The sequence below is a fragment of the Cavia porcellus genome, unplaced genomic scaffold, assembly GCF_034190915.1.
Source record: "Cavia porcellus strain 051 isolate PalLab524CR breed Dunkin Hartley unplaced genomic scaffold, mCavPor4.1 scaffold_2, whole genome shotgun sequence".
Lineage (NCBI taxonomy): Eukaryota > Metazoa > Chordata > Mammalia > Rodentia > Caviidae > Cavia > Cavia porcellus.
Genome location: NW_026947485.1, coordinates 32,459,492 through 32,476,705, shown reverse-complemented (window position 1 = coordinate 32,476,705; position 17,214 = coordinate 32,459,492).

Below are 17,214 nucleotides of genomic sequence, written 5' to 3'. Positions count from 1 at the left end.
CCAGGAAAGAGAGGACAGCCAACATCAGGAAAATAAGATGACAAGGATAAATCAACACATCAGTTTCAACCATAATGTTAATGATCTCAATTTATCAATCAAAAGATGCAGACTTAAAGAATGGATCAAGAAGAACCAAGATCTAACAATATACTTCATATAAAAACACATCCAATTCAAAAATGAATTCATAGACTGAGGGCCAAAGGATGGAAAACAGTACTCCATGTGACAGGAACCTAGAAAAAAGCAGGGATAGCTGTTCTATTTGGAGACAAAGTCAAACCAAGACTGATTAAAATGTAAAGAAGGCACTATATCCTTGTAAAGGGAACAATCTAAGAGGAAGAAATAACAATCATAAATACATATGCAACAAATACCAGTGCATTCAACTATATAGAACAAATATTAACAGGCATGAAAAATAAAATAAGCACTAATATAATTATATTGGGAGATCTCAATTCCTCACTGTCACAAGAAGACAAATCTATCAAACAAAAAATTGACAATGAAGTACTAGAACTGAACCAAAGTTTTGAACAAATGGACCTAATGGATGTCTACAGAGTATTCCACCCTACAATGTCAGAATGCCCATTCTTCTCAGCTATACATGGAACATTCTCCAAATCAGGCCACACACTAGCTCACAGAACATGCTAAAGTAAATGCAGAGTTGAAATTATCCTATGCATAATATCAGACCATAGTGCAATGAAATTAGAAATCAATGGCAAAAGAAACCACAAGAACTTTGTAAACACATGGAAATAAATAGCACCCTTCTGAATGAATCACAGATGAAATTGAAGAAGAAATTAGACAATTTCTACAATTAAATGATAATAATACATCATGCTGGGAGTCAAGGGAAAGCAATGAAAGCATTCCTAGGAGGGAAATTTATTTCAGTGAATACTCATACCAGGAAAACAGAGCAAATATGGGAGGAAATTATAAAGATTAAAGCAGAAATCAACACACTGGAGACTTAAAAAAACACGAAGAATTAATGGATCAAACGGTTCTTTGAAAGATTAAGTAAAATCAACTACCATTATCAAACTTTATCAAAAGCAAAAGAAAAGACTCAAATTCATGCAATTCGGAATGAAAAGTGTGAAATCACAACAGACCCTGCAGATACCCAGAAACTTTGAAAACTTGTATTCTAATCAGATGGAAAATGCAGGAGAAATGGACAGATTCCTAGATACACTGAATCAAGAAGATATAAAAATCCTAAATAAACAATTACCAATCAGTAAAATTAAAGATGTAATCAAAAACCTACCAACAAAGAAAAGCCCAGGCTCTGATGGAATCACTGCTGAATTCCACAAGAAATTTAAAGAACAATGAATACCACTACTTTTTGAACTCTTTAATGAAATTGAAAGGGAAACAATACTCCCAAATTCATTACTGGAAGCAACATTACACTGATACCAAAATGGGGGAGGATGCAACTAAGAAAGATAAACACAAGCCAATCTTCCTAATGAACATAGATGCAAAAATTCTCAATGAGATACTGGAAAACAGAATGCAGCAAATCGTCAAAAAGATTACACCCCATGAACAAGTAGGTTTCATCCCAGGGATTCAGGAATGGTCAAACATACATAAATAAGTAAATGTAATCCACCATATTAACAAAGCTAAGGGCAAACACCATATGATCATCTCAATAGATGCTGAAAAAACTTTTGACAAAGTCCAGCACCTATTCACAATAAAAACACTACAGAACATTGGAATAGGTGGTATTTATCTCAACCTAATAAAACCTATCTATAAAAAACCAACAGCCAACATCATATTAAATGGACAACTGAAAGCTTTCTCTCTAAAATCAGGATGTCCACTGTCTCCACTCTTATTCAGCACAATCCTGGAAACCTTAGCCAAAGCAATTAGACAAGATAAAGAAATATAAGAAATAATGATAGGGGAAAAAAGGAGTTTAACTATCACTGTGTACGTATAATATGATACTCTACATAGAAGACCCCAAAACTCCACTAAAAAACTGCTAGATTTAATAAGCAAATTCAGTAGCCTAGTTGGACACAAAAGTCAACACTCAAAAATCAATAGCCTTCCTGCACACAAATAGCAAACTCATTGAGAAAAATTAGGAAACAATACCTTTCACAATAGCATCTGAAAAAATGAAATAATGAAAGATATAAAAGACCTCTCCATTGAAAACTATAGTACTCTGAAAAAGAAGATTGAAGAGGATATCAAAAAATGGAGAAATATCCCTTGGTCTTGGGGAGGAAGAACCAATATAGTGAAAATGGCCATACTTCTGGAACTCTTATAGAGATTTAATGCAATTCAGATCAAAATTCCAATACCATATTTCACAGAATTAGAGAAAACATTCCTAAAATTAATTTGGAATCAGAAATGACCTAAAATAGTAAATGCAATTTTGGGCAACAAAGATAAGACATAAGACATCATAAATTCCTGACTTGAAAATATACTATAAAGCTACTGTGATAAAAATAGCATGGTACGGCTGGGGATATAACTCAGCAGCACAGTGCCTGCTGAGTACAAGGTCATGAGTTCAATACTTGGTGTGAAAACAAAGCAAAACAAAACAAAAACAGTATAGCACTGGCAAAAAAAAAAAAAAAAAAAAAGCACAGATCCAAAATCAATGGAACAGATTAGAAGATGTAGAAAAAATCTCCAGACATACTCAGTCACCTTATCTTTGACAAAGGTGCCAAGTACATTCACTGGAAGAAAGACGACCTCTTTAATAAATGGTGCTGGAAAAACTGGGTCTGCACATGCCAAAGATTAAAATTAGACCCATATCTTTCACCATGCACTGAACTAAATTTGAAATTTGAAATGGATCAAAGATCTAAATATTAAAACAGAAACATTAAATCTGCTAGAAGGTAGAATAGGTGAAACTCTTGAAGACATTGGTGTAGGCAAAGACTTTATGAATAAAACCCCGATTGCACAGGAACTATGACAAAGAATCAACAACTGGGATCTCACTCTATTGAAAAGCTTTTGTACAGCAAGAGAAACCACAGAGTGGAGAGACAGTCCACAATGTGGGAAAAAATGTTTACCAGCTGTTCCTCGGACAAAGGATTACTATCGGGACCACATAAAGGATTCAAAAAAATCAGACCTCCCAAATTTAAAGACCCAACTCAAAAATGGGCATCGGAGATGAATACACACATCTCAGATGAAATACAAATGGCAAATTAATATATGAAAGAGTGTTTGACATTACTGACCCTTTGAGAAATACAAATTAAAATAACACTGACATTCCATCTCACCCTGGAAAGATTGGCTATTGTCAAGAAGTCAACCAATAACAAACGCTGTGGTCTGTGGGATGTGGCCTGTGGTGGCCCATCTTCCATCAAACTCACAGCTAATCCAGGTTTGCCCTTCAGTTGTTGTCATCTTTTCCTGGTCTTTCACATCCTGGCCATGGACCATGATGGTGTTTGAGGCCACTGCTTCCTAGGCTGGCCCATGTGGCTTCCAGTGCCATTACCATATGCTTTCCTTTTTACCAGCTAGATGCCCTGTGCTTATGGTGGCAGAGCCCTTGGGTGCCTAGATGACCACGTGGAACAGAGCATGCTGCTCCTCCTCTTTCCAGTAAGCTCTTTGAACATCTGAGCTGAGGGAAAAGTGATTGTGCATTGCCTTCACACTGCAGGACGTTTGGGTCTACCAGCTGGCGCAGCCCACTGGCTTGACCTACAGCCTCATGCATGAGGCCAGGCATGAGACGGACAGCTGGAGCACAAAACTCCAACTGGAGCACAGGAGCGTGAAGGTATAAAGAGAACTGGATTTACAAAAGCATTGTTTATACAGATCATCCTAGAAATGTGGAGTGAAGCAAACAAAGCCAGGGTTACCTGCACAGCCTGGTGAGGGTCACCTCAGCATGTGGGCTGATCTGTGGGTGCAGATGGCACTTCTCTGAGAGAGAAGGCAGATGCCACCCTCCTGCGCACTCCCCTTCTCCAGTCTGTGCTCTGGGCTGATGTGTGTGCCACCCACTCATAGTCCAGCCACTAGGATGACATGAGTCCATGTCACCAGGGTGCTAAGCCACAGGTCCCAGACCCTGGCATGCAGGGAAAGCAGCCCATTTCTAGTTAAAGACCCTAATCTAACCCTCTGTGACCTTGAACAAGGCCTTCGCTGCTCTGACCTCAGTCTCTCCATTTGAACAAGGACAGGATGGGTGAATCTGTGGCCCAAGGAGACAGAACCTTTGTCCACGGAAGGAGAGCTGGTTTCATTCCGTCCAGCAGAGGGAGCAGCTACCTACAATCCAGGGGCTCTGCCAAGCTGTTCGCGATAAAGCCGCGAGCTGGCTCTGCCTTTAGGGGCCTCGTGCCGCAGCAAACTCTCCTAAAGAGATCCAGCCACAGGAAAGGAGCCCCCAAGCCCCATCTCCCCTCTGGCTCAGGGCACCCCAGACTCTCTGCCACTATTCTGCAGGGAGGAGCCAAGTCAGTCGCAGCAGTGCTGCTCTATCCCGGCCAGTTCGGTGGAAAAGCAAGGAGGGCAAAATACACTAAATTGGACAAGTAAACCGAAAGCATCCCCAGGAGGCAGGACTCCTAGACTGATGAGTCTCCAGCTGCACGGGCCTCAGACTCCCACTTAGAACTTGAGTTGCTTCCCCCACCCCGCCCACCCCAACCTTCCAAATACCTGGACTCAGGGTCCAGCATGACCTCGTTTGGGAATGTTCTTTGCTAATGCAACTGATGAAATGCAGATGAATCCATACTGGAGTAAGGCCCCCTTCATCCAACGGGACTTATGCCCTTCAGAAAAGGGCTACCAGATCTGGAGGTGTCCTCTCCTGGAAGCCTCAAGACCAGCACAGGTCTGCAGCACTGACCTTGGACTTCTCCCCTCCAGAGCCAGGAGACGGTGAGCCCTGCCATATCCCATCCTCTTTCCTGACAGCTGTGGCCCTGGCTAAATGCCACCTCTGCGGGGGATTTTGTTTGGATGGCACTGGATTGATTGTTGCTGCTGCTGCTTTTCCATTTGGACTCGCAGGGCTTCATCCTGACTTTCCCACCCGTGACTCCACTCCCCTGCTGGAAAGTTCACTGAGTTCTGCTACTGCTCCATCTCCCCAGAGGCGGCACTTCAGCCTCCTCCCAGAGTCCTCCAGGATGGGCTGTTCATTTCCTCCACACAGAGTAACTGATTCAGGAAACATTCTTGGTGTTGGGTAAAGACCTGCCTGGCCACAGCTTTGGCTCACTCATCTGTCTCCTAATCCAGTCCCACATCGGAGGCCTCTGATCCCTCCACTCTAGATCTTTACACACAGGAAACTGACAGCCTCCATGGTCTGTGGTGGGAGGCTGAGGCAGCTGCAAGTTCAAAGCCAGCCTGGGCTACATAGTGAGTTCAAGTCCAGCCTGAGATAGGTAGCAAGACTGTCTCAAAAAAAATGTGGCTAGTGACTTGAGGTTCCCAGACTCACCTTTCAGGCAAGAAGGCTGGGGATGGGACATTGTGCCTCCCTCTTCAGGAGCCTTCCCAGAAGCCTCACTTGATGACTGAGACCCATGTTGAACTCCTCTGACTGGGCCATGTTGTCTGATTGGTAATTTTTTGTGTCAATTGACTGGGCTTTTGTACCCAGATATTTGAGCCTGTACATCTGGATGTTGCTGTGAAGATATTTTTAGATCAAATCAGGATTTAAATCAGTAGATTTGGGGTACAACAGATACTCTGCACAATGCGGGTGGGCCTTGCCCTATCACTGGAAGGCCTTAGTAATGGGACTGACCTTGCGGAGGAGGAAGAAATTCTGGCTGTGGTGGACTTCGAGACTCCAGCTGCAGCACTTATCCCTGATCTTCAGGCTGCCTTGCGACTGTGGACTCGGGGCCACCACAATCACAAGAGACAATTCTTTAACCCCCCCCCCCAACACACACACTTAATTCTATTTCTCTGGAAAACCCTGAAAAATTACATATGGGAAAAATTATTTAACTGCATATACTGTCCCCACCATCCAAAAAAAAAAAAAAAAAAAAAAACTAGGGGTCTGCAGGAGAAAAAAAAGGGAGACGGGTATCCAGTAGACATCCATCAATCTTTGGTATATGCCCAAGGCCCCTTGTGGCCAGGGCCAGCACACTGGGTCCCAGGGCTGTGCAGCTGATACCTGACCTTCTGGCTGCACTGCTGGGCCCAGCATCCAGGAGCTTGGCCCCTGTGCAGTTCCCTTTGACGATGAGCCCATCCCCACCTGTTCTGTGCAGTGCAATATCTGTGTGTACAAATCTTTTTGTGCTTTTAGAATCATGTTCATAGGGTGAATGCCAATCATTGGTATGATTGGAATGAATGAAATTGAAATGTAAAACATGTGGGCCCAGTTTTCCAGTAAGGAAATGATATTTTTGCCTTTTTGCTTTTGTTCACTAGAAAACAATGCATAAATTGGGTTTGGTGGCACACATCTATAATCCTAGCTATTTAGGAGGTTGAGATAGGAGGATTGAGAATTGAGACCAGACTGAAAAACTCAGTCCCTGTCTCAAAATAAAAGGGTTCAGCACTCTCTAGGTTCAAACCCCAGCACTGCGTCTTCACTCCATATTTTCTCTTTGCTTTGAAGCTGTCATACAGTAAGCAGGCTCTTGCCATGATCCTCTGCCTTACTATAATGTCAGTGCTATAGGGCCAAGTGACAATGGACCGAAAACTCAGATGGTATGAGCCAAAAGAACACTTTCCTCTTCTAAATTGTTCATCTCTGGTATTTTGTCACAGCAATAAAAAGCTGACTAACATAGTGTGCCAATAAAATTTAATTTAATTTAATTTATAAAAACAGATGTGTGCCAGACTTGGCTTGCTGGCTACGGTTTGCAAATCTTTGTCTTTTGGTAGCAGCGGGCAAGGAGATGGAAAAAGCAGTGCACAAAGGAAGAAAAGACTGGCACCTGAGCTAAGCAGATAGTGACAAAAGAAGAGCCTTTAACTTTTCCAGGGATGGGGAAAAAGTTATTTAATGTTACTCCCCAGTTTACCTGTCCAGGAGAAAGGGTGGACAGGTCTGTCAGCTGTAAAAGCATCTTTGCTGTCTCAGGGTTGACCAGTTATCCATTCTGCTGGACTCGGCAGGTGCTGCTGGCCAGACACCAATATGCAATCAGCTGAATATCATTTGTTCATCCTAAAAACTGCAGGTACAGTAGCACTCTCAGCACCATGGCAACCAGAGCCTGTTCTTCTGTATGAGATGGATGGAGCAGCGAGTGCCTCCCCAGGCCCTGATGCATCAGTGTGCATTGAGTTCCTTTCAAGGCCGGGCCCTACGCTCAGTCCTTGGAATACAAAGATGCAGAAACTCGAGATTCTGCTTTTGAGGAACGCACAGGCTGAAGAAAGAGACAGACGTGCCCAGCAAGCACTGCAATATATGATCAAATGAAAGTGCACAGAGTTCTGGGGAGCAGCTCTTCCTCCTTGACAGCAAGGACCTGGCCACTCTGCCCTCTCTGAAGTGCTGACCATGAGCAGAATTTTGGAGAAGCAACCAGAGTTAGTCAAAAGGATGCATTGAAGAAGAGCTGAGAAAAGAGAGATGCTGGAAAGCATGGCACCTCTAGGGGATGGCAAGTGTGCCCAGAGCTCCAGGTCTTCGGGTCCAGGAGAGCCACTGGGGCCAACTCATCCTGGGCCTTTGGTGACACCGCTACTCCATCCCTTCTTATAAGACATCCTCTTTCAACCTCATAGTATCAGGAAGCCGCCTTCTCCTGTGTTCTCCTGGTGGTTGTTTCTCTCTCTTCTCAATTATGCTCTCCCCTCATTATACTTACATGGCATGATACTCTCTCTCTCTCTCTCTCTCTCTCTCTCTCTCTCTCTGTACCTTAAGAACCTCTCCATCTCTCATTTCCAATTCTGTTGCTCTTCACATATTGCCTTCAATGTGTTTGTGTTGCTGCTAAGGAGCACTGAGCTTAGGTGTGTGCCGTTTAGTAGTAAGCAGTGAGCAAGCCTGCTCTTTATGTGAGGCAGGAGGCTGTGGCTTCAGCAGCTTGTCCTTTGCCAACACAACTGTGAGAACTGGCCCTGGCAAGGAGCAGTCAAAACCTTATCCCCAGAAAGAGCACTCAGAGACAAAGGGCTTGGGGAAAGGACCAGAGGTTTAACACTGTGGTAGAGCATTCATCTGGCAACACAAAACATTGAGTTTGAGTCTCAGCACCAAAAAATAATGAATAATAAAAATCCAAGGGAAAAACTAAACCGTATCAGTTACCGTGATGATTAATCTTGATTGATAGCTTGATTGGCTTGAGAGACACTTAGTAGATTAGTAGAGCACATTTCTGGGAGTCTTTCATGGTTCACGGAGGTGTGACCTTGTGGACTATGTCTGGTCCCTGAGCTCTTTGTCTCTGTAAAAGGATTAGAAATTAGACCTAAGTGAGGAGAGAGAATTCTTGGCAGAAAAAAAAAAGTATGTTTGGTTATATAGAAAAACTAAAACCTCAAATAAATGCCTTCTGAGATTTTGTGCAGAGAATAAGTATTGACTGTCTACTGTGTGTCAATTGATGTGTTTAATGTTAATTATCCCAAATAGATGAGACAGGGCCAGCTGCTGAAGCATATTGAGAAATGGAAAAAGTGTTCTAAGGCTTCAGGGAAATTTTCAGGCACCAATATGAACAATCTACTATATTTTAATTACCTTTTTATGATAATACAAACAGTGCTTAAGACCTGAGGGGTAGCTCAGAAGTATAAAGCGTACTTAGCATACACTGCTCTTTAGTACCACAAAATAAAAATTAAAAATGCTTGAAGGAAATTTGGAAAACAAGAAATTGAAACTCATCTCTGACCCTGTTACTAGAAATAACCACTGCTAATAAGTTTTATCTTTATGTAACTCTACCTGATTGTGATAATGATCACGAACACCATTTTACAGTTGAAGAATCCAAGGCTTTGAAAGGTTAATCTGCCCAAAGTCTAGTGAGTAGCACAGGTTACATTCGAGACCTGCTTTATTCCCAAGCTTTCACCCAGCCCAGGGTGAAGAGCAAGCAACAAAGCTTATGCCATTAGCTGGGCTGCACCAAGTATTGCCCAGGTCCACAACTCAGGGAGGCACGGGCTAAATCAGCTGTGTCCTGAAGGGGGAGAGAAAAAAGGAAGCAAGGAAGGAAGGGAGAAAGAGGAGGAGAAGAAATGGTAGCCTCGGGTCTCTTTGGGAGTCTAGAACAGTAATGGGATAGAGACAAAGGCATGCTTTATTCCACTTTTGGAGGAAGGCACATAAACTCTCTCCCACACGGGGGAGGCAACACGCTGGCGCCTGCTAATGTTGTGCTGCCACCTGATGGAAATGATGGTGTAGCACACCGGATCTAGCAAACTATTGAAGTGCATGGGAAGGAGGGAATAACGTTTGGACAGAAATTTGCAAGAGTTGCAAGTCTTGTATTAGTAGGAATGAGAGTTGTAACTGCTACTGTGAGTCTCTGTCTCTACCTACATCCTGGTAAGGCTCAAAGAAATTCAAGTTATGTATCTTCTCTCTCTATCTCTGTCCCTCTCTATCTGTTGGTCTCTCTGCTGTCCTCTCTCTTTTGAGGGCTGAACTCAGGGCCTTTCACATGCTAAGCAAGGGCTCTACCACTGAGTTAGACTTCCAGCCTTCTTGTGCTTTTAGAAACATGTTTCTATGCTTTGTTACAATGAAATTTCCATTGATACTCCCCTGCCTTAATTTCTTGGCATTGTCAACCAAGTGTATGATTGGTGATTTTATGAATTATTTGACTGGTGCCCAAAATTGACAAAAAGGCACAGAGGAAATGATCAAAAAGTTCTCTCTGCTAGATTTGTGCAACTCACCCTTGGCCTGGGATGAGAGGACATCAGTTATCTCAATACAAGTGATAGAAACAATGCCTTCCCATCCATGCAAGATGACACTTTGACTCAGTTCTCTGTATTGTTCCCTTTTTTAACACAGCTGAGGATTATGATCATTGTTTTATTAATGAGTTTTTTTAAGTTTAAAATTTAAAAGTTTGTGTCAGACAGATGGAAACTCTCACTCTAAAGATTTTGTGAACTGGACCCTCTGTCAAAGAAAGATGAAAAACTCTTCCAAGGGTATCAGTGGGATTAGATATATACTGTAGAACATAAATACTTAATCTAGCATTTCAAAGAGTCTAGACCCCTCTTGAAATATTAGGAGGAATATGAGGATAGAATATATCTGGAAAATGTGTACATCTGTCTAGGGAAAGGGTTTATGGTTTCTATCAGCTTCTTTTTCTTTTTCCATTAGCTTCTGCAAATGTTCTATACCCAAAGAGAAGGTTGAAAACCATTCCCTGGAGTGCATTAAAAGGCCCTTCAAATCGTGGGATTCTCTAATGTTGACCAGTACCACATGAGCTATTAATATTTATAATAGTTAACTAACTTATGTGAAACAATTCATTTTAAGTAATCATTTGGATTGACAGAACCTGAGTAAGGAATTATCCTACCAATACAGGTTCAGTCCGAACCTTTCTGGCAGACCACACCAAGCAAGCTCTCAGCTGACAGGCCAACGGTCAGGTCACCCTACAGACTGCACTAAGACAATCAGGCAACAAAAGAGGGGTCCATGTTCTGAGCTTGGATCTGCCCCTAGTAACTTGATGGCTTCAAGCAGTTAATCTCACTGGCCCTCATTTTCCTTGGCTGAAAGTGTTGAATGCTACAATTTTTAAATTCCATTTCATCATTAGAACTCAATGATTTAGGAGTACAGTTTTCAAACTTTTTCAGCTGTAGGCCCTGTCCTAGGTTTTTAAAGATCTCCTTTGGTCAGACTTCCGGGAGAACATGGCAGACAAATAACAGCAGCCACAGAGGCTCTCTGAGATTACCAGCTTAGAATCCAGGAGCGGTGCCGTGTGAGGAGTCCTACGCAAGGGGAGATGTACCCTGCCAACCCAGGAACAAAGTAAGCTGAGAGAAACCAACTGGAAATACAGTCCTGATGCTATAACAGGAACAGATAAAATCTCAGTGCGGAAGCCGTGATTTGAATTTCCTGCTGCCGCTACTGCGTCCCAATCCGCACGGCAAGGAGAGAGACATGCAAAAGCTCTGAGAGCGGGAATCGGCCCAAAGGGCGTTGAGAGCGGGACTGGTAGGGAGCCCTGCATTGACCTGCGGTGAGTGAGAGAAATGGGGACCCTTTCATAGACTAGGAGGTTCCAACAGAGGACATTCTGGGAACGAGCAGACTAGCCGGAACACAGCCCTGCAGTGACTTTAGTCGCATATTCCCTCTCAAGCAGGAGTGGTGGGGAGTGCTTGCCCTGGTGACGCCGCAGACTAAGATGCTGTAGGCTAGCCCAAATCAGGTCCCTGTGCCTGGCGGTGCACCCTAGCAGTGAAACATTCAGTAGGTTGACCTGGAGGGGCGGGCCCAGCAGAGGCTGCCCAGGTCTGTGTCTCCCTAGTACACTGCAGTACCTAGCCAGCGGATTCAAACAAACTGCAACAGACAAAGAGAAAAAAAAAACCCTGGGCCTCCTACATATGCTTGTATGGAAGGAACAAAAAGTATGGGAAAAGGGAGCAACAAGAAAGGGTCCTCAGTCCCTAATCCTGAGAACAATGATCCAGGAAAGGTAAAAGCAAAAGAGAATGAGGACAGAAAACATGCAGTATCAGACACGGCACCTATAGATATAAAACGGTATCTCCGGAGCCTCATAGATGAGTTCAAAAATGAAGTATTTAATGAAATAAAGCAAGAAATAAATAGAATAGTTAGAGAAATGCTAAGCACCATCCAAGAAAAAACAGATGGTGGAATGGAAGAACAGAAAAAAAGAGGAGAATTGTTTGATGGAGAAAATAGAGAAAACATAGAATACGTGAAGCAGGTTCACAGAGATTACCAGGAAACTAAAAACTCTATTGAAAGCTGGCATAACAGCTTTAAAGAAACTAAGGATAGATTATCAGAACTGGAGGACAGATTTGCAAGGTGAGAGCATGAAATGAAAAACTTCTTAAAAATAACAAGAAAACAAACAGCAATAATACAAAGACTAGAAAATGACAAGAGGATCTATAACTTAAGAATTAAGAACATAAAAGAAGAAGTAGGGACTCAAACAAATGAACTACAAAAGTTATTCACAGAAATAACCCAGGAGAATTTCCCTAATTTAGCAAAAGGTAAAGATACTCAGCTGTATGAGGCATACAGGACCCCAGCCACCTACAACCCAAACAGAGCTACACCCAGGCATATAATAATCAAAATTCCAGAAATCCAATACAAGAACAGAATATTAAAAGCCATCAGAGACAAGAAATAGATCACTTACAAGGGAACACGTATCAGAATTACAGCAGACTTCTCGGCACAAACCATCAAATCATGAAGAGTGTGGGGGGAAATAATTCAAGCTTTGAAAGATAATAACCTCCAGCCAAGATTGATATATCCTGCATAACTGTCCCTAGAAACTGATGGAAAAACAAGGTACTTCCAGGATAAAGAGGAACTAGGGAATTTGCAACCACCAATTCAACTCTACAGAGATTATTGCAGGATATTCTAAAAATGAAAAATACCAAGATTCCAGAAACAGTAGCAGAGAGGCCACAATGAATGGAGCAGAAAGCGAAATGAAGAGGACAAACTGACAATTAGTGACAGAAAAAGAGCTCAACAGAAATGAGGCAGAGAAGGTTGGATGGTAGGAACAGCCATTTTGGAGAAAACAAGACATCATAATAAGTAGTGCTGATTTAATATCCTCTTGTTTTGAAGTCCCATCAAGCTTTTGTTCTTCTGTCTCCATCGGTTTTAACATGTTGTATCTTATTGGATTTTATTATATGTGATAATATAAACAAAAATCTTTATAGACAAGGAGATTATACAGAAACCGTTGTTCATTTTCTGTTAGTTGATTCTAAATACCCTGTAATACTGTCATTCTCTTGAATGGTTTTACATTGTCTTGATATGTTTGATGCTACAGTATATGAAGTTATACCCAAAGATTTTAAGGGAAGAGACACTATGGTAACTACTATTATGTTGAGATTATCTTGTGGTGAAACACTATTTTGCTTAAATGGCTATGTTTTGACCTGCACTGTTTTGTTGTTATGCCCTCTTTTTTATCTCAATCTCCTTTTTATTATCTACTTTTTCATTTTTATCCTTTTAATTAAGGGAAAAATAAATTAAAAAATAGCAGGATATATTATAGTAACCCACTTTGATTTCCTATTAACTTGATTTGAAACTCTGTATTGCTCTCACCATCTTGTTTTGACTGATTTTCCTCTATTCTGTTATGCTAGATAGTACCAAGTTTGAAAGTCTAGGCAACAACTCTGAAGACAATAAGATCCATTGTGACGCCCATTCTGGTTGACTATTATCTTCTTTTGAAGTCCTCTAATGTCTCCAATGTTTTGGTTTTATTGGTCTTATTCTTTACTGTTTTGTTCAATTTTATTATAACTGATGATATAGGCAATTCTTTTTAAGATAACAAGAGGCATTATGGTAATGCCTTAATGTTGATCACCCTTACCCATTGTTGATCACCTTGTATTTTGTTTTTACATTATGTATTATGTCCATCCTTTTGATTTGACTGACTCTGTCCTGGTATGTCACATTTGGTTTTACTTTCTTCAAAAAAAAAAGTAGTAAGAACTGTGGGAGTAATAAAACCCAAAATGTGTAATTGTCATTGTACAAAAGGAAAAGAAAGTTCTCTAAAAGATATAACTGCATATATATTTAAGTGTATAAGATAGATTACCATATTACTGAGTTTTGTTGGATTATTGAACAAAACTGTTTGCAGTCTCACTGTTTGAAAGTCCCCTCTATCTGCTTTAATTTTGTAACTTCAACAACTATTTCTAAAATGACAATATGTAATTAACTAGTGATTTCCTACTGTTTATTTTTTCTGAAATTCTGTATAACTTGTACCCTTTTTCTTTTTTCTCCTTAAATAAAATTTAAAGAAAAAAAAAGATCTCCTTTGGTCACTGCATGAATTTGATCTAAATTTTGTTTTAACTTCCAGGAAGCAGAGTACAAAAATTACTAAGAATGATCATGTAAATCATGGAGTTAATATGTAAAATGGTAACTAACACTCTGAAAATGTTTTGCTAAGAAGTTGTGTGTAAATGGAATTTGGATGGCTTAATAAGACCCCCTAATAATTTAAACTAAATCTAAATTAGGAGTACCAGTGTTCTTTTTTTCCAGTCAATAAGCAGTTAGGAAAGGCTCCTCATTCACCATTTTGTTTTTGTGCTTGACCAGCTGATTATCCATCTAATGAAAGACAACACTTAAAATATTACTGGGTCTATATGAAGTTCTAGGAAAAAATTAATTCATGATGATAGAATCAGAATAGTTGTCTCTGGAAGAGTGAAGACAAGAATTATTTAGGCTTGATTCTGAATGATGTATACTTTTTGAAACTTAGTCAATGTACACTAGAAGTTTTCGTCATTTTGTTGAGTTTTAAATCTCATAGCCAAAGAAAAAGCAAATCCATACAATGGCCCATTATTCAACTCTGAAAAGGAAGGAAATCCTGCTACCTGTTACAACACAGATGAAATTTGAAGACAAGGTACTAAGTGAAGTCATCTGGTCACAAACACTGTTGAATTCACAGAAACAGAAAATAAAAGAGCATCTCTACTCCAGGGCACGTTCCCAGTAGAAATGAATGCTGAGTTCACTTAGGAAGTATTTGAGGATGTCCATAGCAATGCTAGATAAATAATCCCAAGCTGCTAACAAGCCACATATATATTAACAATAGAAAGGATACATAAACTGATGTATTTATAAACTAAATCCCACATGGTAGTGAAAACCACTAACCACTGCTACAAATATTAACATGGTGGATTTTACAGACCTAAAATCAAACAAAAGAAGCTAGACACAAAAGAGCACATAATGTGTGGTTCCCCTTACCCAGAGTTCAGGGACAAGCAAAAAAAAAAAAAAAAAAAAAAAAAAAAAAAAAATATATATATATATATATATATATATATATATATAGAGAGAGAGAGAGAGAGAGAGGGAGGGAGACAGAGACAGAGACAGAGATATGAAACTAATCTCTGGAGACAGAAAATGAAGCAGTTATATTTGAGTAGAAAAACTTGCCTTTATGTTCCTCTTACCAACTCCCTGGAACCTGCTCCAAATAAACGGGCAGCAGAGCTTTGTAATCTACCTTTCTTCTTAATGTAGAAAGGAGAGGAAAATGCAAGTAGGGCCATGAATATTAACTGAAAATAAAAAATAATAGCATCTACTACTTAAAATCATTTTAGTTGTCATCAAAGTTATAAACAGCTCCTGATTTATCCTATTTATCTGGAAATTTATTTCTTTAGCTTCATCTTTAAAAACTACTTTTGCTTAATATAAATTTCTTGTTGGCAGCTATGTTTGTCGGACACCTGGACTGTATCTCTCGTCGGCCACTGTTTCTGTAGGATTTCAGCTGTTTTGTTGCTGGAATTCTCTTGTCAGTCATGAGCTGTGCTTACCTGGCTGTTTTCTAGATTTTACCTTTGTCTTTCGGGGTCTTGGTGTGATGTTCCTGTGTGTGTATCTCTTTGTGTTTATCTTATCACGTGTCCATTCACTTGGCTGGGTTTGCTAAGTCTAAAACATTAACTATGAAACAGCTGTTTGTCATCATGCTTAGAAAGTCCTCAGCCACGAGTTTTAAGGTATTTGCTTCTGCTCTTTTCTCTCTCCTGCCGTTCACGTACAGGTATGGGGCGTCCTGCAGGGGCCCCACATCCTCAAGGCTCTTTTCACTTTTCTTCTTTGTTTTTGCCACTCTCCAGAGTTGCACAATCTTCTTCAGTTCATAGACTTTCTCTTCTGCCAGTTCAGATCTACCGCTGAGCCCCTTGCCAAATTATCATTTCAATTATTTTACTTTTTGCAATGTTAAAAGCTATTTAAGATTAATTATTCCACTTTCACAATCTATATAAATTCCACCGTATTCTCAGACATCTTCTGAGATCCAAGTAACTGTGAAGTTTTAGAGCATCGATTTAAATCACAATAGTGAGGCTGGGGTATAGCTCAGTGACATGGTGCCTGCCTGGCAAGTGCAAGGTCCTGTGTTCAATTCCCAGTGGTGAACTAAAATAAATAAATCACAATAACAAAATAATTGACTGAACCTTAGAGTAACTGAATTAGTAAAAAATTATTTATCAATCATTTTATTATTTTTGAAAGTTATCATATCAATTCAGTATTGAACATTAACTTAAATTTAATTTTTATACATTAATTTATACTTTATATGTTATACAATATATTACATAAATGTTATATAATATAGTCATGATTTTATTATATATAAATATGTGACCCATTGTATAATTACTAACTTATCTTAATTAGTATTATAATAATATTACTATTAGTTACCATTAAGATGTAATAAATAGGCTACAGATTTTTAGGCAACTTCTTATCAGATTAAATCCCAAAAGTAGAAAACATAAAAACAAGCCTAATTTTAATAGATATATACTTGATTCTTGCTTTTATTCTGTAGAGAGTTAAAAATCAACAGATTTAAAAGTGATGCACAAACTATACACGATGGTACACACCTGTAATCCCTGCTACTCAGGTGACAGATCAAAAATTTGAGCCCAACCTGGGCATTTTCACAATACCATGTGTCAAAAAATTAGAAATGTCAGAGAATGTAGCTCAGTGCAAAGGCCTGGGGTTCAGTCCCCAGCACCACAGAAAAATAGAAGTGCACGGATGCCTTGGCCAACATGAGTGTATGTTCCTTGCTGTATTCATCGCGGTGTGAATATGTAATGTGTGCTCGAGGCACACAGCCAGGGTCCCTGTGGAGCTCTGTCTGGTGGTCTGTGTGTCACAGTGTAGCAACACACTTCCTAGTTTTCTGTGTCTCCAAGAGAAAGGAAACTGGTTTCTTTGCTCAAAAATTGTAATGAAATGGGAACTAAAGGAGCAGTTACAAAGAGATACAAATATGTAAGATAAGGGATATATTTGGTCAGTGTTAAGGAAAT